This window comes from Cetorhinus maximus, chromosome 21 (genome assembly GCF_964194155.1).
Source record: "Cetorhinus maximus chromosome 21, sCetMax3.hap1.1, whole genome shotgun sequence".
Classification (NCBI taxonomy): Eukaryota; Metazoa; Chordata; class Chondrichthyes; order Lamniformes; family Cetorhinidae; genus Cetorhinus; species Cetorhinus maximus.
Window position 1 is genome coordinate 83,169,549 of NC_135899.1, and position 20,691 is coordinate 83,190,239.

Here is a 20,691-nt window from a genome sequence, read left to right on the forward strand (position 1 = left end):
TGTGTACCATCTACAAGATGCACAGCGGGAACTCACCAAGGCTCCTTAGACAGTAACTCCCAAACCCACGACTGCTACCACCTGGAAGGACAAGGGCAGCAGATAGATGGGAGCACCACCACCTGCAAGTTCCCCTCCTAGCCACTCACCATGCTGACTTGGAAATATATCGGCCGTTCCTTCACTGTCGCTGGGTCAAAATCCTGGAATTCCCTTCCTAGCAGCACTGTGGGTGTACCTACACCACATGGACTGCAGCGGTTCAAGAAGGCAGCTCATCACCACCTTCTCCAGGGCAATTAGGGATGGGCAATAAATGCTGGCCCAGCCAGCGATGCCCACACCCCGTGAATGAATAAATAAAATGCCAGCTTCGGGCATGGTACCTGAAGAGAGAGAGAGAGAGTGTGTGAGAAAAAGGTAATTATTTTTTGTCTTGGTATAAAGAAATGGCACTGTGTGTCGGTAAAAATAATGACTTTTAAATGTAAGTTTGTTGATATTTTCTTTAATTGGTGCAGGTGAAGATGGTGTTGGGGAGGGTGGGGTGGGCGGGGGGGTGGGGGGGGGGCTGTTTGGGGGGGTGGGGGGGGTGAGGTGGGGGTGATGTTTGGGGTGGGGGGGTGGTGAGGGTGGGGGGGGGGTGCGGTGGTGTTTGGGGTGGGGGGCGGGTGAGGGGTTACAGTAACAGCTCCTTCACCCAGCCAAGAAGACAGCCTTCTGATTCTTCATCATTAAAACAAGCTCTCATAATTAATTTCAAGCAGCCATCAAATGCTTTCCTATCCTCACAGCTTTAAAATAAAAGAAACATCTAAGAGACAACTAGGCAGCTTTTAAAAAAAAAAAATCACCTAATGGATAAATGAAGCCAAAAGCTTTCATGTCGACCAGAGGAGATAGGTCAGTACATGCAGTTAGCAAGAACATTAAATACAATGAATGAAGATGGGCTTGGTCTCCCTCTCCCAGTGAATACCCTCTCCCAGATCTCATTAAAGTTGGATTTATTCCCCGTGGGCAATCTGTCCCCATATTTTTGCAAGTACCCGGTTCCTTTACTGCTTCAGAGGTTGAAAGCAAAGAGCGTCCGAAGGACATTAAATGCCATCGAACAACTTTTGTCCTCCTTTAAGCGAGTTCCCTCAGGTTTGCTTTGATTGGGGCTTTCCTTTGAACTCCTTTTTAAAAAGGTGCCTGCCCGTGGTGATTTATCGTGTAAGTGTTTGCCAGTAAAAATGAAATGCGTTTAAGAGTCCTACCCTGGCAATCATCTTCAATGCCAGCAATGTGAAATGCTAAATGTCATATCTGTGCTGGGCCGCGATTACAATCTATTGCACTTTGAGCAGGTCATAGACCAGTAAAAAAAAAATCATGCACTTCAGCAAATCACTCAGTTTCTCCATTCAAATGTCAAACAGTGTATGGGATTGTGCTTTTCCTTTATGGTTTTCATTAGCCTGAATGATAAAGTTGAAAATTACAACATCATGCTTAGGGTTCAGCAGCCATGTGGGTAAGATACTTGTAACCCAGAAGCTGATAACAACAACTTGCATTTATATAGCACTCTAAAGTAATTGAAACGTCCCAAGGTTCTTCACAGAGGCAGTACCAAGCATGATATGACACCGAGCCACGTAAAGAGATATTAGCCCAGGTAACCAAAAGCTTTAGGTGGGTTTAAAGGAGCACCTTAAAGGAGAAAAGAGAGGCAGGGAGGTTTAGGGAGGGATTGCCAGAGTTTTAGCCCACGGCCGCCGATGGCGGAGAAATTAAAATCGGGCACGTGCAAGTGGCCAGAATTAGAGCTGATTGCAGATATCTCAAAGCTGTGATGCTGGAGAAATGACAGAGAGAGGGGGTGGTGAGGCCCTGGAGCCACCTGGAAACAAAAGTTCGCTGAGGTATAAAATTGAATGGGGGAGAAAGCGATTTTGGTTTGTGGGCCGACTATGGGCTTGACATTGATTCATTAATGTAATTCAGGGGGGGAAGATCCCACCCTTACCCACTCTGACCTCCAAATGAGTCCAGGCCCAAACCGACAGAATTGACTCTTAATGCCCTCAGGGTAAGTAGGGATGTGTAATAAATACAACCTTGCTAATGTCAAGGACATGTGTCTTGTTAGGTTTCTCTTGCACCAAAAAATGTTTAAGTAGAATATATTTGTGGGGAGGTGGCGTCATCGTGGTATTGCCACTGAACTGGTAATCCGGGGACCCAGGGTAATGCTCTGGGGAGCCGGGTTTGAACCCCACCCACCACAGATGGTGAAATTTGAATTCAATTAAAATCTGGAATTAAAAGTCTGATGATGACCATAAATTGTTATAAAAGCCCATCATCTGGTTTACTAATGCCCTTCAGGAAGGAAAAAAATCTGCTGTCTTTACCTCCTGCCTGAACAAGGGCAGTTAGGAATGGGCAATAAATGTGGCCTAGCCAGCAACACCCACATCCCACGAAGGAATTAAAAAAAAGTACACTTTATAAAGTTGCTTTTATATTCTATTTACCTGCATGGTTTCAGTGATTCCTGGCTGGCTTTCTTCTGGGTCGCAATTGTCATGGATCTGGTGCTGAACTAAGGCAAATTTAAATCAGTTTGCCCTGTTCTGTTATCTCTGGGGCTGCAGTGGTGACAGTGGGCTCTGCAATGGCACAGGGCAGCCATCCTGTCTAGCTGTTTGTGGCTATTCTTCTTCTTGGCCTTTACAGAGCTTCCCTTGCATTTACGAAGGATTCTGCAGCCAGAATAAAAGCTGTGAAATCCAAGTTTTATGCCTGCCATCTGTGTGCAACCAGAGCCAGTCACGCCTCTAGCCAAGCTGTTCCAGTACAGCTACAACACTGGCATCTAGCTGCTAATGTGGAAAATTGCCCAGTTATGTCCTGTCCACAGAAAGCAGGACAAATCCAACCCGACCAACTACCGCCCCACCAGTCTACTCTCGATCATCTACAAAGTGATGGAAGGTGTCGTCGACAGTGCCATCAAGCGGCACTTACTCAACAGTAAGATGCTCACTGGTGCTCAGTTTGGGTACCACCAGGGCCACTCAGCTCCTGACCTCGTTACAGCCAAGAGCAAGTCAGAGGCTGGAAATTCTGTGGTAAGTTACTTACCTCCTGACTCCCCAAAGCCTGTCCACCATCTACAAGGCACAATTCAGGAGTGTGATGGAATACTCCCCACTTGCCTGGATGAGTGCACCTCCCACAACACTCAAGAAGCTTGTCACTATCCAGGACAAAGCAGCCTGCATGATTGGCATCACATCCACCACCTTAAACATTCACTCTCTCCACCACCAACGCACAGAGGCAGCAGTGTGTACCATCTACACTGCAGCAACTCACCAAGGCTCCTTTGACAGCACCTTCCAAACCCACGACCTCTACCACCAAGGAGAACAAGGGCAGCAGACACATGGGAACACCACCACCTGCAAGTTCCCCTCCGAGTCACTCACCATCCTGACTTGGAAATATATCACCGTTACTTCACCGTCGCTGGGTCAAAATCCCTCCCTAGCAGCACTGTGGGTGTACCGACACCACATGGACTGCAGCGGTTCAATAAGGCAGCTCACCACCACCTTCTCAAGGGCAATTAGGGATGGGCAATAAATAATGGCCTAGCCAGCGACACCCACATTCCATGAAAGAATTTAAAAAAAGCTTGTGCATTTATCCAGTCTCGAGGAATGTGTGATAATAAGTGCAGCTGTTTTCGTAGACTCTGGGCCAGCGGTTCTGTAATATAGAAGCATCGGCAAGTTCTGCTACTTGGGTTGTATGTGGAGAAGTGGAGTTTATGAAAGCAAAGCCACAGAACAAACATGACAATGATGGTTGTATTGTCCCTAAAGCAGCAGAGGGCAAGACAACTGCAAGGATGATGTTCCTAACAGCAGAGACAGATTGAAAGGATCTTGACATGCAGAGAGTCTTAAATGGATTAACACCAAGGGAATATTTCTCAATCCCTACAACAATCACTAAAATGAAAAAAACTAATCTTACCCGTGATTGTATTGAATCCTCGCCTGCTTTTTAAAAAATTTATTCATGGAATGTGGGCTTCACTGGCTAGGCCAGGATTTGTTGCCCATCCCTCATTGCCCCTTGAGAAGGTGGTGGTGAGCTGCCTTCTTGAACTGCTGCAGTCCCTGTGGTGTAGGTACACCCACAGTGCTGTTAGGGAGAGAGTGCCAGGATTTTGGCCCAGTGACAGTGAAGGAACGGTGATTATAGCTCTGCTAGTGTTCAATTATTCTGTGTTTGATTATGTGAATCTGTTTACCATGGATACTCCCTGTGCTTTGTTATGGCACAGCCGATGGTAAATGCTGAGCTGCTCAAATCCCAAAGGGAAACTTGAAATAACTGCCACACTGTTTTACAATTTGTATTTTTCGAGATGCGTGCCTTGAATTCAATAGTAATAAGACCACTGAGTCTTACAGGTTTTCTACAAAACTAAATTAAACCTTTAATAATAGAAGAAATGATTTTAAGCACATACCTAGATCTACAAATTGCTACTATGATAACTCCCCCTAATTAATCTAACTCTCAGTTACACCTCCATTAAGGCAACAGTAAAACACACAGATTTAAACAGACCCAGGCAAAGCATACACCCTGGACAGTCGAATTCAAAGTGAGTTTTTCTCAGCTTCAGTTCCTTGTAGACAGCAGCTTGAGGCTTAGGTGCTGGAGGCTTTTCACACTTGTGTTAGATCTTATAATGCCAGCCCTTACACACAGCCTTCTCTCCTTTATATGTCTTTTCCCCTTTGAATGCAAATTCCCATTGTTCCACTATGTCTTTGGACTTTACCTCTCTAATAATAAAAATCTATCATAGTACCAATTTTACCAGTAATTTTTGGGAAAAATAACTTCTGGCTAGGTGAACCATTTCACCCCCTCTTTTGAATTCAAGCTAGCCTCGTTTATTTAAAAATGCAAATGTTCCCTTTACGTTCTAAAACTTCACCCATGTTTACCTACTTAACATTTCAAACCTAGTTTCCCATCTGATACATCAAAGCACCCAGACCAGCTGTCTGTAATTCAATTAAAACCCACACACACACAGACCCATGGACACAGACCCCACTATTACTCTACATTACACTAAATTCCAATAACATTATGAAAATTATTATACCTTCCTGACTGGTTTGATTGGTTAAGCCTGGGCATGGACACTGACACGGAAAAGTAAAGAAAGTTGTATGAGGAGCTGAAGTTAGAGCTGTAAGCATTGGAGTAGACAATAGGTACTGTGAATAAAACCCGTTACACACATAAGGCAGAAGTTTGCCGTCGGTGAGCAGGGGGTGGGGCCCGCTCGCTGATGCATAAAGTGACGCGGGATGACATCGGGCAGAACCCCCGATGTCATCCCGCCCCATTTAAATTTTCAGGAACGCGGGGGCTCAGCAAAATCAGCTGTGCACCCGCCAACCTGTCAATGGCCAATTGAGGCCATTGACAGGATCATTTAACCAATTAAAGGACCTGCCCGTCCGACCTTAAGGTTGGCGGGTCGGCCAGAAGCCCCGGCGGAAAATAGAAAAAACATGAAACCTCATCCAGCGGCGGGATGAGGCTTCATGCAGGGTTTTAAAAATTGTAATAAAGTTGTTCTGTAAATTATGAACATTTCCCAACTCATGTGACATTGTCACATGAGGGGACATGTAAGGGATTTTTCTTTTCTCCATTTTTAATAGTTTTAAAAGTTAAAATGATCTCCCTGAGGCTGCACTTAGCCTCAGGGAGGTGTGCGTTCTTTCGTGTGCATGCGTGAAAGAGCGCACTCTCGATTTTAGGGATTCCCCCCCCGCCTGCATAGGGAGCGCATAGCGCTTCACGGCGGACGTCACGCTCGGCGGGCCTTAATTGGCCCACCCACGTAAAATGGCGGTGGGGCCCCGATCGCTGGTGGCGATCAGCTCCGCGCCCACTGGCGATTGGGTCAGACCCGCCCGCCTGACAGGTAGAAAATTCTGCCCATAGAAACTAGTGTCATCTCTGAGTAATTCTGAAAGATAAAATACACAACAATCTCCAAATCAGGATGGTGATTGGCTTGAAGGGGAATTTGCAGGCAGTAGTCTTCACACGCGCCTGCCGCCCTCCTTCTTCTCGGTAGTAGAGGTCGTGGGTTTGGGAGGTGCTGTCGAACGGTTACACTAGCCACGAGCATCATTCGCTCTCCAGTCCCTCGCTCCGGTGGGACATTCTTCTTGTGTGAGTCAGGGTAATCTTCCAGGCCTTGGCTGTATTGTGAATAAGCCTGATCCTGCAGCTCTCATTATCTAAATACACTTCCAGGAGTGCCTTGACTCACGCTTTGAGGTTAGCCAAGGCAGCACAGATGGATGAAAGCCGCAGTGTGCCAACCTGCTCACTGCTTTAACATCGCTGCTCCACAAGGGGGAGCTTGAATGTAGCACTTGGCCAAAACTGAAGAGAAGCAAGTGCCGCTTTGTTTGGTTTGCATTCATCTTTACGCCAATGTTAAAACACAGTTTGGGCTTAACGCATCCCAATGAAATAATTATTCATTAACTCATTCATTTTATGCATACTTTTATTTCAGTTTCAATAGAAATTACAACATAGAAAAAGGCCGCATGTTAAGGAGGAACTAGGTTCATGTGGTTGCCTGGAGCAAAGTGTGAAGAAACTAAACTCTTCGTCAAGATGAGAGGGATTCCCTTGGACAGCCCTGTTCCCCAGCCTATCAGTGAGGCTCAATGGCTGGATTACATTGGATTTGAATATTGTCCTTTTATTTCTGGGACCTCATTCGAATTCGATCTAAGTGGACACCACGGATGTGGGACTTCAGTTATGTGGAGAGGCTCGAGAAGCTGGCATTGCTCTCCTTGGGGAAGGTTAAGGGGGGAAGGTTAAGGAATAGAGATCTCCAAAATTTATGTAGGGTCTTGATTGAAAAAATAAGGATAAATTGAAAATCAGAAAAAAGAACCAGAGGGGAGCTGATCTTTTTAATGCAGTGAGATATAATCTAGAATGCACTGTCTGAAAAGGTGGTGGAAGCAGATTCAGTCTGCCAATCAAAAGGGAGTTGGATACATACTTGAGAAAGACATAAGTTACACATCTATGGGGAAAGTGCAGGGGAGTGGGAATAATTGCTTAGCATTTCCAAAGAGCCAGCATGTGAAGGATGGGCTGGATGGCCTCCTTCTGTCCTGTATGATTCTATGTAGTTGCTAAACAGAAATGTTGAAGTTGCCCTAAATTGTGACCTTGTTAGTCTGAAGGAAGCTGCTTGTCACCATCACTTGCTTCAACACTGTGTAACTAAATATTGTGTATCCAATGTCAGTCCTGCCCGGCCTTTCAGTTGCTTAAGATATAACTCCGTGGGTATGATTGTCAGCAGTGAAGTAATAACATTCACTGCTGACCTTGAAGGAAGCTTCCCACAAAAATCTAGCAACGTCTATGATGTGACTTTCCCCTTTTGTGACCTCAGTTTGAAGCTGGCGCCAAGTCAAGGGGATCTCCAGGCGTCCAGCGTCGGCGCTGTCACAAGCAGGATAAGCAGCCAGTCACGTGCAAGTATTCTTATGAACAGCAAGCCAGGAAGTTAAAAAGCACTGACTGTCCTTACCTTTAAATTAAATTTTCAAAGAGCAAAATCAATGATTGGGATTAAGATAGAAACTGAAGCAGTGTAAGCTTTAAAAAAATGGAAGAGCTGCACCTGGGTATTTCAATGGCACGTCTCTCTCAAGTTCCAGCCATCCTGGCATCTTTTTTTCCGCATCAACCAGTGAAAGTGTTGGATTGCCAATGTGAGAGAGAAATCACTAATCAGGCAGCTCATCATGTTCAGGCAAGTGGTGTGAAGCCAGATGGAACAAGCAGTCTCCCACTGCTTTGGCTGTAACTGGTCCAACTTGTGTAGATTTTATTTCTAACGCCCGTGAAGAGTAGGTTGTGCTCATCACCAACTTTAAAATGTAACCTGTATTTCATAGGAAGCTACATAAACACGAGGGAGAAAGGGATGGAAGGATTGAGGCTAAACGCAGTAAGATGGGTGGAGGCTGGTACGGAACGTATAAATGCCAGCATAGACCAATTGGGCCCAAATGGCCGGTTTCTGTGCTATGCATTCGACAGCCCAGTTTTTGAGATAGTAATGATGGTGAAATTGTCAGTGTTCACCATGTCACGTCTGAAACGAATAACAACGACTCAAATCCACAAGCGCTCAGTTAAATGTGGAAATCCCGATGTTGCTGCCAGTGAGTCCACACTTCCCCATAGGGTGCTCTGTTGAAGTTTCAACAGACTGCAATCAATTAGAAATCAGTGAACTGACGAGAACGTGCCCTTTTACACTAATAGTCTTACCCTAAAAACCCTTGTAAAAGTTACATCTCGTGGAATGAGGAGCAATTGGGTTTTTTAATGGTGTACATTGTTCATAATTACTGCTTAGAATCCCCTCTGGCCCTGAAAACTAAATTTTATATTCGTGGAATATAAACTTTCTCAGTTATGATAAAAACTTTAATAATAACTCTTTCTCTAAAGCTTATGGTATTTCATATTCTACCTTAATCTCAATCATTTATTTTGCCTTTTCGAAATGTAAGTAAAAGTTAAGGGTAGTCAGTGCTTTTTACTTCCTGGTTTGTTGTTTGTAAGAATCCTTCCACATGATTGGCTACTTACCCTGCTTGTGCCAACCCAATTGCTGGATGCTGGTGCTCCTCTTGACTTGGCACCAGATTCAAACTGAGCTCACAATCATATCCACAGAGTTATATCTTAACCAACTGAAAGGTTGGGCAGGACTGACACTGGATTCACAATTGTTAAGTTACACAGTGTTAAAGCAAGCAATGGTGACAAGCAACTTCCTTCAGCATCACAAGGTCACAAGACTCTACTAATTTTTTTTAATTAATTGGATGTGGGCATTACTGGCAAGGTCCAGCATTTATTACCCATCCCTAATTGCCCTTGTTCACAGGTCATTTAAGAGTCAACATTGCTGTGGGTCTGGAGTCACACGTAGGCAGATTTCCTTCCCATTAGTGAATCAGGTGGGTTTTTAAGACAATCATTTTATGGTCATCATTAGGCTTATAATTCCAAACTTCTATTGAATTCAAATTCTACCATCTGGTGGAATTATGAACCCAGGCCCCCTGGGGGGGTCCCTGGAGTACTAACTAAGTGACAATACCACTATGCCACCGCCTCCCCCATTATCACAGCCTGTGTTTCAGCAGAGTCACTCCCCATTGTAAAAGGTGGACCAGAACATCTGAATTGGGAAGTTTTAAAAATACACTGAAGTTATTTACACTGAAACAAAGTTTCTTCACTCAAGGATTCCTTTCCCAGGTCGCTCTGGGGTGTGTAATTTTGGTGACAGGACTCCAAACAACTTGCTTATTCTCCCCACGATTTCCTCACAGCAGGGTGAAGCTACTTCTGTCAGGAAGGCAGTGATTATCTCACACGGCCTCAAGTTTGCTGCTGTCAACTCTTCGCATTTTACCTGATGGAAAGTGATTCTTTGAGCTGCTTGTCATTTTTTTTCCCCCCCGCACCCGTTAAGTTTTCTTTAAAAAAAAACGTTTTGCTAGGCAGCCTGGATTCTTGAATGTTGGCCCTATGGGTGGTGAAAGCGTTGCAGTCAAAAATGCTCATTTGCAACTTCTGTGGGCTGAGAACCCAACCATGCCTGTAATCTTAGAGCGGGTGAGTGACACTGATAATAGGGGTATCTGAGTGGAACTCCTTTTTTGCGGGTGACCATTACATGAATACAAAACCTATTACTCTGGTAGCTATATAACTGCCAGTATTTACAGAGTTTATTAGCATTTCTTGGCTTATCACCATGATATTTCATCTCTACAGCACTGATAAGCACCTGAAAGGCAAGTTATTTATTCTGGAGCAGGCTAAGAGATAAAGCTTAATGTGAAATTTATCACATTAAACACATGAATCCCACTTGCTCGTAGAATTTTTCAAGGTCACTGTGACAAAAGTAATGAACTCGCACTCCAGAACCAAGCACGCTGGCAGCAGTAAAGCCTTTCTACAATCGCTGGCATTTTACTATCTTTCCGTTTGGTTGGTCTCCAAGAAATAATGATGTTTGTTGTGCTGTTCTGATGTGTGCTGGAAGGATCCATTCATGGATGTGTTTGTATCCTGTACTTAAAGCCACGGGATGGTAGGTGAGCTGATCGAGGAAGGCTGCAAAGTTCACTTGTGCTGATGTTTATCTTGCTTGATTAACCTGCTTAGTGAGTCGACTGGGTGTCATGGTTACACTGGACCCTCATCGGCGCAGGTTTCGCTTCAGAAGCGGCCGATTTTAAATTAAGATCAAGTTGAAACGTTTCTCAAGTTGAAAGGCAGCAGGAAGCAGAATGTCCCTTGTCAGTGGGCGTAAAGCCTAAAGGTTGGTGAGATCTCACCGCCCTATAATTGCAAACAGGATGGTATCTCTTTTGATAATGTAAATGGTCCTAACCATGGTAAAACTTTCCTGTGCTTTGTTCACGGTCATGCTGCCTCCGCCACTTCACCTGGGACCCGGTGGGAGTGCCGGGTTAAAGAGAGGGGATTCCTCACCCTTAGCCATTGAAATACTGGGATAAAAGCAAAAAAAAAAACTGCGGATGCTGGAAATCCAAAACAAAAATAAAAATAAAAATACCTGGAAAAACTCAGCAGGTCTGGCAGCATCGGCGGAGAGGAACACAGTTAACGTTTCGAGTCCGAATGACTCTTCAACAGAACTAAGTAAAAATAGAAAAGAGGTGAAATATAAGCTGGTTTAAGGGGGTGTGGGGGGGTGGGACAGGTAGAACTGGATAGAGGGCCAGTGATAGGTGGAGATAACCAAAAGATGTCACAGACAAAAGGACAAAGAGGTGTTGAAGGTGGTGATATTATCTAAGGAATGTGCTAATTAAGGGTAGAAAGCAGGACAAGCAAGGTACAGATAGCCCTAGTGGGGGTGGGGTGGGGTGAAGGGAAGGGATTGAAATAGGCTAAAAGGTAGAGATAAAACAGTGGATGGAAATACATTTAAAAATAATGGAAATAGGTTGGAAAAGAAAAATCTATATAAATTATTGGGGGAAAAAAAGGGGGATCAGAAAGGGGGTGGGGATGGAGGAGAGAGTTCATGATCTAAAATTGTTGAACTCAATATTCGGCCCGGAAGACTGTAAAGTGCCTAGTCGGAAGATGAGGTGCTGTTCCTCCAGTTTGCGTTGAGCTTCACTGGAACATTGCAGCAAGCCAAGGACGGACATGTGGGCATGAGATACTGGTTTGTGCACAACCTGAAGGGATGATGGGAACAAATTCAATCATGACTCTCCAAAGTGAACTGGATAAACACTTCTATGGGAAATGTTTGCAGGGCTATGTTGAAAGAGTGGGGAACCTGGACTCACTGAGGAGCTCCACCAAAGGTCAAACACACGGCAGGATGGCCCCAGAGGCTTCCTCTGTGTGGTAAGATTCTATTATAAATGATGTAGTTTTCTTGTGTATATTGATCAAAACACCTTGCTATAATGAAGATGTTTTACCCGCCGGCCGCAGTGGTGACTTTTCATGCTGTATTGTCCCAAGCCCGCTGCATTAATTGTGCATCCCCGGGAAACACGCTGTTTCCATGGCGCTCGGCTCTCATTGCCCGCCACGCCATCACCTCGCTGCTTCAACACGCTGGGCGCCACATTTAAAGTGCAGCCGCGGGCACACGTCTCAGTGCTTCCAGCCCAGGTCGGCTGCAAATAAGACATGGCCCCAAAAGGCAAGAAGACTGCAGCCCTCAGGTTTCATGACCCGTCCCTCGAGCGCCTTTTAAACGCTGTGGTGCTGGCCGTGATGCCCTGATGCCCTCTACACCTGCTCTGGCCGCAGGAGAGGCAGCTATGTTACCACTCCGGCTTAGTAGGCGATGGCAGCGGTGGTCAGTGCCAATGCTGCACAGAAGAGGTTGGCCATCCAATGCAGATAGAGGACAAATGATCTCATCCGTGCTGCCTGGGTAAGGCAACCATCTCATCATTCTAAACTCACACACTCACAAGCCCATCACACATTCACTGGCATCTCACTCACTGCCAGCTCAAGGGACATCACCACCCACTCTCTCACACGCAACCTCACACATCCATCTGGCCTCATCTCCTCTGGAGACTGCCTCCTCACCCTCACCATCACTTACACAGGTCAACATGTGCCCCCACACACGCCCTGGGATACCCTCCTTCCCCAGTACAGCCCTCGCCCTGCAGCCTCTTCCCTTGCCTGAGTCCACTTCTCCCCCTTCACCAAACAAGGCCTCGCCCTGCAGCCATCAAAAAGCCATCCACATATGGCTGGTCTGGTAGGCAGAGACCTGCCCGTAAGCCCCCCTAAAAGTGATGTGGTGCTGTCTGTGAAGCCTGGCGCTGATGACAGCGAGTGCTGACAGAAGCAAGGTAGGCAAACAAACCTCGAAGTTCAAAGCTAAGGTTACTTATGTGCTGTTGTGAAACATGTTGGCGTGCTATTGTGGGCGGACGATCTAGCATGGGTGAGGGGGGAATGAATCTGGCTGGATGACATTATAATGATTAGCAGATGTATTACAATAAGGTTCCCGACGTCTGATGGCGGAGAACGGAGCCCACCATCGACGGACTGATCGCAAACTGGTTTCATGATGCCGTGAAAACGATTTTTGGCCTTCTCGCCATATTGTCAGCTCACACCGCCGAACACGCCCGAATCCAGCGGGAACGGAAAATTCTGTTCGAAGTCTGCAACAAGACTTGATTAAAGCAATGCGCAGGTTTTCAATTTTTCTCAGATTATCCTGCAGAGTCGTGTATAAGGGACGTTTTAACCATCAGCTGCCCAGTCAGTGGGACGCCCAGCCTGTTTTGAGCATCTGGCCTCATTAAGGTACTGTCAGTAAGTTGCACATCAGAATGGACAACCCCCTGTATCTCAGAGGACCAGGGGAATATTGAATGGCGTAGAGACTGACTGAACCAGTGGAAGGTTAGGTCCGAGGTGGTGGGCGGGGTGGGTGTTTGGATTGAAATGTAATCACGTACTAAAGGTCCTACCTGGCTTGCCGTAGTCAGGTGACCTCTGCCATGAGGCACTGACTGGAAGCAACCATGTTACATTCATCCCTAATAAAGATAGAATGCAAGAAGCACTGCACTTATTGAGCTCATAACAGTAGGAGGGGGTGTGTGAAGGCTATTCCTCCTCCCCACAAAAATAATTTGAGATTCTTCAATCATTGCAATTGTAAAAAGTGTCCCTATCTTGCATATAGAATAAGGACATAATGAGGCCATTTGGTCCATTGCGTCTGTGTCCCCTCTTTGAAAATTATATCTAATTGTTCAATTGCTCTGCTCCACTCCTTTCCACATAAACCTGCAACTACGTTTCCCCTTCAAGTATTTATCCAATTCGCTTTGAAAGTTGTTATTGAATCTGCTTCCACCGCTCTTGCAGGAGATTTTTTTTTTTTTACATATCTTGGATTTGCAGCTGAGTTTCTCTTGTTTTGACTTTGGTTGTGTATTGACAGGGGATATGCAGGCCGGGATTTTCTGTGCCCACTGGCGTCAAGTGTGTTCGGTGGCGTGGGCGGACAACATGAGGAGAAGGCCAAAAATTGGTTTCACGAGGTCATGAAACCAGTTTGCGATTGTCGGCGCCACCCGTCGACAGTGGGCCGCATTCCCCGCATTCGGATATCGGGAACCTCACTGTAATACATCAGCATATCATTATAATAGCTCACCCTCCCCCTCTGGCTGGATCATCCACCCACATCAGCAGGAAAACACACCGACGTGTTTCACAACAGCCTATATAAGGTCTGCACTTGACGAGCTGCACTTTGCTCGGGATTTCAAGGTTTGTTTGCCTACTTTGATCCATCAGCACTCACTGTCATCAGCGCCAGGCTTCACAGACAGCACCACATCACTTTTAGAGGGGGCTCAAGGGTAGATCTCTACCTATCAGATCAGCCGTATGTGGGTGACTTTTCAATAGTTGCAGGGTGAGGGCTTGCTTGGGGAAGGGGGAGAAGTGGCCTCAGGCAAGGGAAGAGGCTGCAGGGTGAGGGCTGTACTGGGGAAGAGAGGTAGCCCAGGGTGTGTGTGGGGGCCAATGTTGATCTGTGCAAATGGCCACAAGATGGTGAGGGCTGAGGAGGCAGTCTCCGGAGGAGATGAGGCCAGGTGGAGATGTGAGTGTGTGTGAGAGAGAGTGAGTGGTGATGTCCCTTGAGCTGGCAGTGAGTGAGATGCCAGTGAATGTGTGATGGGCTCGTGAGTGTGTGAGTTTAGAGTGATGAGACGGTTGCCATACCCTGGCAGCATGGATGAGATCATTCACTTTCTATCTGCATTGGATGGCCAACCTCTTCTGTGCAACATTGGCACTTGTCACCGCTGCCACCGCCTACCAAGCTGGAGTGGTAATGTTGCTGCCCCTCCTGCGTCCAGAGCAGGGGTAGAGGATATCGCAATGGATCCCCGCGGAGTCCAAAAGGCGCTCGAGGGCTGCAGTCTTCTTGCCTTTTAGGGGCCATGCCTTCTTTGCTGCAGTCCTGGGCTGGAAGCACTGAGCGCGGCTGTACTTTAAATGTGGTGCCCGGTGTGATGAAGCGGCGAGGTGACGGTGTGGCAGGGGAACCGGAGGCCGCTCACCATGGAAACAGCGCCTATCCCGGGAATGCACAGTTAATGTGGCGGGTTTGGGACGATGCGGCGTGAAAACCCGCCCTTGCGGCCGGCGGGTAAAACATCGTTTCACCCACCCTCCCGCCACCGCACTTAGTGCAAAATCTGGGGGACGATTCCGGCCGCAGTGTTAAACAAATGGGTTATGGGGACCCTCCTGTGTTTTAAAATAGCTTTTCATTTGCAACGGTTAGTTGGAGTGCGGATTGTATTGGTGCGCATCTTCAGGAGAGAAGCTAGGAGAGCCATCTTCAATAACTGCATGCCTCAAAGTGTGGAACTCTCTTGCACAAAAAGCAGTAGGCGCTTTGCTCAATTAATTTTAAATCTCAGGTTGATTAGTTTTTTTTTGCTAGCCAAAGTTAGAAAAGAAAATGGACCCAAGGCAGGTGGATGAAGTTAAGAAACAGATCAGCCGAGATTCCATTGAAATTGCAGAGCAGTCTCAAAGGGCTGAATGGCCTCCTCCTGTTCCTATGTAACAAGTATTAGTAATTGAAAAATCCTGAAATAAAGGAATGCTCACTCTTACTCAATTATTGCTTGAAAATGAAGATCGTTGCTCAGAACTGTTGCTATTAGAGTTTCCTCATTACTTTAATTGCACATTCTTATCTCGCAATGAATACTGTATGATGTTATGAATTCTTCATTTTCTAAGTGTAGAATACTTGTCAAATACATTTGCAAAATGCCACATTAATTTCACACAATCCTTACACATGAATTTGCTGGGCAAATTGTACAATGAGTGATTTTTACAATGCAATAACGAAACATTGACGAATTCTGGGGAACTGGTCTTATTTAATTAATTGAACTGTAAAACATTGTATAATAACTGCGCAGGTTAGACAGCTTGTTACATTAAGGTGGATTAAAATTTGAATGATTGTCAATGCTTCACTTGGCCTTAAAGTCGCACAAATCTTCATTCCTACCTTTTATTTTTATTACCTGCAAGTAAGTGAATCAACCATGCTTAATGGTTTGAATTGTTCTGTTGAAAGCTATTATTGACCACAGCATGAGGAACGCAGACCATATGGGGATGCTAAATGTTACTTTATGCACTGTAGTTATTTAGTTTGATTGTTCTACAGTAGGTTGAGCAACATTAAACATTAGAGGGCATAGCATTAAATTACAAAAAATGTATGATAATGTTGTTTACTCTCTTTAGCCCCTGAAGCTTTGTACAAATATTATCCTTTGGCTCTCTCAGAATGAGCTCCAGACTGTGAACTGTCTCAAAAAATGGAATAAACACTGAATTTGTTAAAGTTTCAAAGAGAACAGTTGATCCTGACCCCAGGCTTGGAGTTGAACTGCTGCAGTGCTGCAATATTTCAGTTTTTGCCTACATGATATTACTTTCTCCCTTATTGAGGGGCACGCAGTGCTTTAGCATATAGGTCAACATTGTGGTGAATCATTACATATTACGGCAGAATCCATTACAGATCCTGTCATGTGGGCACAGTCAGTAACTACACAATCCCCGCAGCTTGAGTCACCATTTCAGGAGCCTTGGATGGGTTTGTTCGATTGGCTCGCCTTGTCAGCATATGTCAGGAGGTGGTGGGTTCAAACCCCTCTCCAGGGCTTGTCTGGGATAGCTGGGCCGAGACTTTTAGCACGGTGTTGTGGGGGAGGGGAGGGAGGAGGGGGCGTCCCTCACCAGAGGTGCTGCCCTTCAGGTGTAATGTTACACCTGGGCGCTGGCTGCCTGTTCAGCTGGGAAGGCAAAGCATTAAGAAGAACAGGGAGCTTGCCCATTTGGCCCGATCAAAGTTCTCCACCAAACCAGCACCAATCGCAAGCTGAACGGTGAAATAGAAAAGTGGACACTATCCTTTTCTTGATAGTAGGTTTATTTACAGAATGCAGCATTACATATGTCTGCCTCCTACCTACCCAGTGTCCCACTAGATCCCTTTTCATACTCTATTGAGCAATCAAATAAACAAATGAACAAATAATCAATTTACCAACCCCTTAAAGGGGCATTATAACAAAAACAAAACTTAAGGAAACATATCAAAATTAAATTAAAATGTTGCTTTGGGGACTGATGATGCATTTCAACCCCAGCAGTGCCCAATGGTCATGCAAAGCCTCAAGAGTACCAGTGGACACTGCATGCTCCCTCTCCAGGGATCCCCAGACACAGACATAGCTGCGTAAGAGAGCCAGGCAGCTGGGTCGAACGACCCCCTCAATTGCCTGCTGCCTGGATCTGTTAATGGCCACCTTGGCTGTGCCCAAGAACAGGCTAAGTCCCTTGGTATGTGCTCAAGACAATCAATCAATACTCTCCAGTGGTTTATCCTTCATCTGAACAGTACAATTAACAAACAGCGCCAGTCAAAAATTGGCTAACCGGGTCCAGTGCCTCTTGGGGATGTTTGTTGCGGGATTGAGTGCTAAATGGAAGTTGTTGCTCCTTGTGAAACAACAGGTGACTGCACAATCACAGTGTAACAACAGAAATAGTTGAACGAGAAAAGACCTAATGTATACCCACTCTACCTTCTACCATCCTGGTGCTTGTGTGACCTAAGCACAGCCATTAACCTCTTATCATTGAGTCTAAATTGACCTAGACAGAAGGTGAGGAAAACCTGAGTGGAGGAAAGCTTTGGGAACCATACTTCAATTGTTGCACTCCGGGTTTGGCACATTGCTGTCTGTCTGGGAGTCCAAGCCACCCGTACAAATCATTGCATGCCAAGAGCTTTCAGATATTTATGAGAAAAGTGTGAAGATGCTACATGAGTTCAATTTTTTTCTATGAATAATGTACGTGTCATGTAAAAATCTCTCCTCCTGATGTGTTTCTTGATAATGTCACACATAATGGAAGAGAAATCTTCAAAGTGACAGCAGAGGAGTAAATGGATGGGAAGGATTAGCTGTCACATAGGTTGATTATGAAAAGCTATGAATAGGATCTATATTTGGGAGTATTACCGGCTCAACTAGTTGTGAATAATGGTCAGTGATGTGAGTTTGATAACATTGTGTACCCTAGAATCTGGGTGATTAGGATGAGTGGGCAAGTTCAGTGTGATGGACTTTGTGCTGGGGTAATCTCAGCCATTTTCTTTTTTATTCATTCATGGGATGTGGGCGTCACTGGCTAGGACAGCATTTACTGCCCATCCCTAATATCCAGTGAGAAGGTGGTGGTGAGCCGCCTTCTTGAACAGCTGCAGGCCATGCAGTGCAGGCATACCCACAGTTCTGTTAGGGAAGGAGGTCCAAGATTTTGACCCAGTGACAGTGAAGGAATGACGATATATTTCCAACCCAGGATGGTGTGTGTGACTTGGAGGGGAACTTGCAGGTGGTGGTGTTTCCATGCATCTGCTGCCCTTGTCCTTCAGGGTGGTTGAGGTCACCAGTTTGGAAGGACACAGCAGAGTTGCCAGCTCATTGCTGTGGAATGCGAGAAGGGCCTGGGTTTGTTCTTTGAAATGTTGCTTGTCCAGGACCAATGTCAGGAGGCTGCCACGAAAGCAAATGGATGGCACCTGGGTTCAGTTGAGTTATAGAGTCATTTAGGGTATAGGGAGAGGGTATTCAGCCCACTCTCAGCAGTAATGCAAATCAGGCAGTTTGACATCAGCTGTCTGCTATACATCCTGCTGGATTACCCTGCTCTCTAAGAGCATGGCGAGTAAATGGCAGTCGATGTCACCCTTCAACCTCTCAAAGCAACTCTATCCCTGTGAGGCCTTTAATGGGTGACTGGGTACTGCAAAGTCCCTTCCTTATCATCATAAACACTCCACTCCTCCTTCTCCTGGTCCCACACAAAATATACCTTTTGGAAGCTGCCTCTACTGGTCTCTTTACATATTGCTAGTTAGGCTTCTTAAAGCCTGGTGAAACGGGATAGCACGTTCTGCCCACATTTCTTTGAAAGCAGCAATCAAGGCCTTACAATTGGCTTAGAACCTCAATTTGCATATCTAAACATCCTCCCTCCTGTTTTGGGCAGAAACACTGAGTGTCAATTCATAGGACTCCCTCAAAATCGATTTCTTTTCTATACTTGGTTTTGGGATGTGAGTATTGTTGGCAAGGCCAGCATTTATTGCTCATCCCTAATTGCCCTTGAGCAGGCTGTGAGCTGCCTAAAACATGAATCAACCCTGACTGCTATTCTGTGTCTGTGTCAGCCCTGGCAGACTGGTGATTTTATTAACCACATGGTGATGTGGTGGCAATGTCAGTGAACCTATAATCCAGAGCCCCAGGCTAATGATCTGCAACATGGGTTCAAATCCTACTGTGGCAGCTTGTGGAATTTGAGTTCAGTTAATAAATCTATTCCTGTGTAATGTGCTGTGCTGCTTATGGTGGCGCTGGAGTGCTTCTGCTGTTGGGTATGAAGTGAAATAGAACTGAATTTACCATCTGAAACTGCTGCTTCAAGTCTGGATCACATTGACAGAAATAAAACTGAACAGCTTGTTAGGCCATTGTAGAATCAACCACATTGCTTTGGGTTTGAAGTCACTTGGAGGCCAGAATACAAAAGGATAGCAGATTTCGTTCTCTAAAGGGCATTAGTCAATCAGATGGGATTTTGTTTTGGTGGTTCCATGATTAATGAGCATTTTACTCATTAATTGGATTGAAATGTTCATAGTTGCTCTGGTGGGGTTTGAAATCATGTCTCCAGAGCATTGGGACAGGCTTGCTGGATTACTAGCCCAATAACATTACCACTAGGCTACCATCCCCATTAACGTGGTTAAACCAGGCTTCCAACTGTTGGCACTTGCTTTTCAGGTTAAAAAAAAAAGCAGCAGTTGGTGGTTGTACCTCCCCCAGTGGGTTCAATCCTATCCCAGGATCTGAATATACAATCTAGCCTAACACTGGAGTGCATTCACGAGGTTGTACTATCTGATTATAGTCACTGCCTTTTTGGATGGGATGTTAAAGGTGCCACCTGATGGTTGATGCTAATGTTAGTGATCCCATTGCATCATTTGAAGACACTGGAGACCTGTCATATAATTGTGGTTTACATCCAGCCTGTTTGTGGGATCATCCTGTGCTGTTGCCATTGGCTATATGACCGTACCATTTGTGCTTCAAAAGCACTTCATTCTGTTTTTGAGATTTGATGAAGAGCCACATAAAAGAAAGACCTTTACTGGAGAATGTGAATGGAACTAATCATTATGAAGAAAAAATATTTAGTCTGCTTATCAAAAATAGTTTTTTAAGCTGAAGTTTTTAAAATTCTGAAACCTCTTTCTGTTTGGCAATAGTTTCCGAAATGCAATTTTTAAAGTGAGCTAGCTTGAACATCATTGAACTAACACCAAACAAGCTAACACTTGTGAGCTTTCTGAATGCAAGGTGAATGAGCAACTGAACATTAATGAATGTAACGGAGTGTATCAGGATCAAAGTTATTCACAGTTTTGAACTGGTCAAATCTTTAGCAACGGAGACATCCAGAGCAAAAGAATATTGTGTAAACGCACGGCAGTGAAGCAGATTGGCTTATTAGTCAGCATGATACTAGGTGACCTTTTTGTGATGGAATGAATCTTTTTGACAAAAGGTTTTGTGGAACACACGCAAGGTATTGTGTAGCGTCGGTTTGCCTCTGCCGGCCCAGCAATATTCGTTCAGGTGACAGACGGACCATTTGCAATCTCTGTCACTTTGTTTTCGTTTTCATTTGGTAAGTGGAAAATCCACCACCCTTGGACATCTCACCAACAAACAAGGAGAATCAGCTTCAAAACCTTTCCAAAAAAATACAAATTAAAAACCCTCATTCCAAAGCTGAAAATTTCAGACCGAGAGTGCTTCGTGATGGAGGTTTCTGCAGGTTAGACAG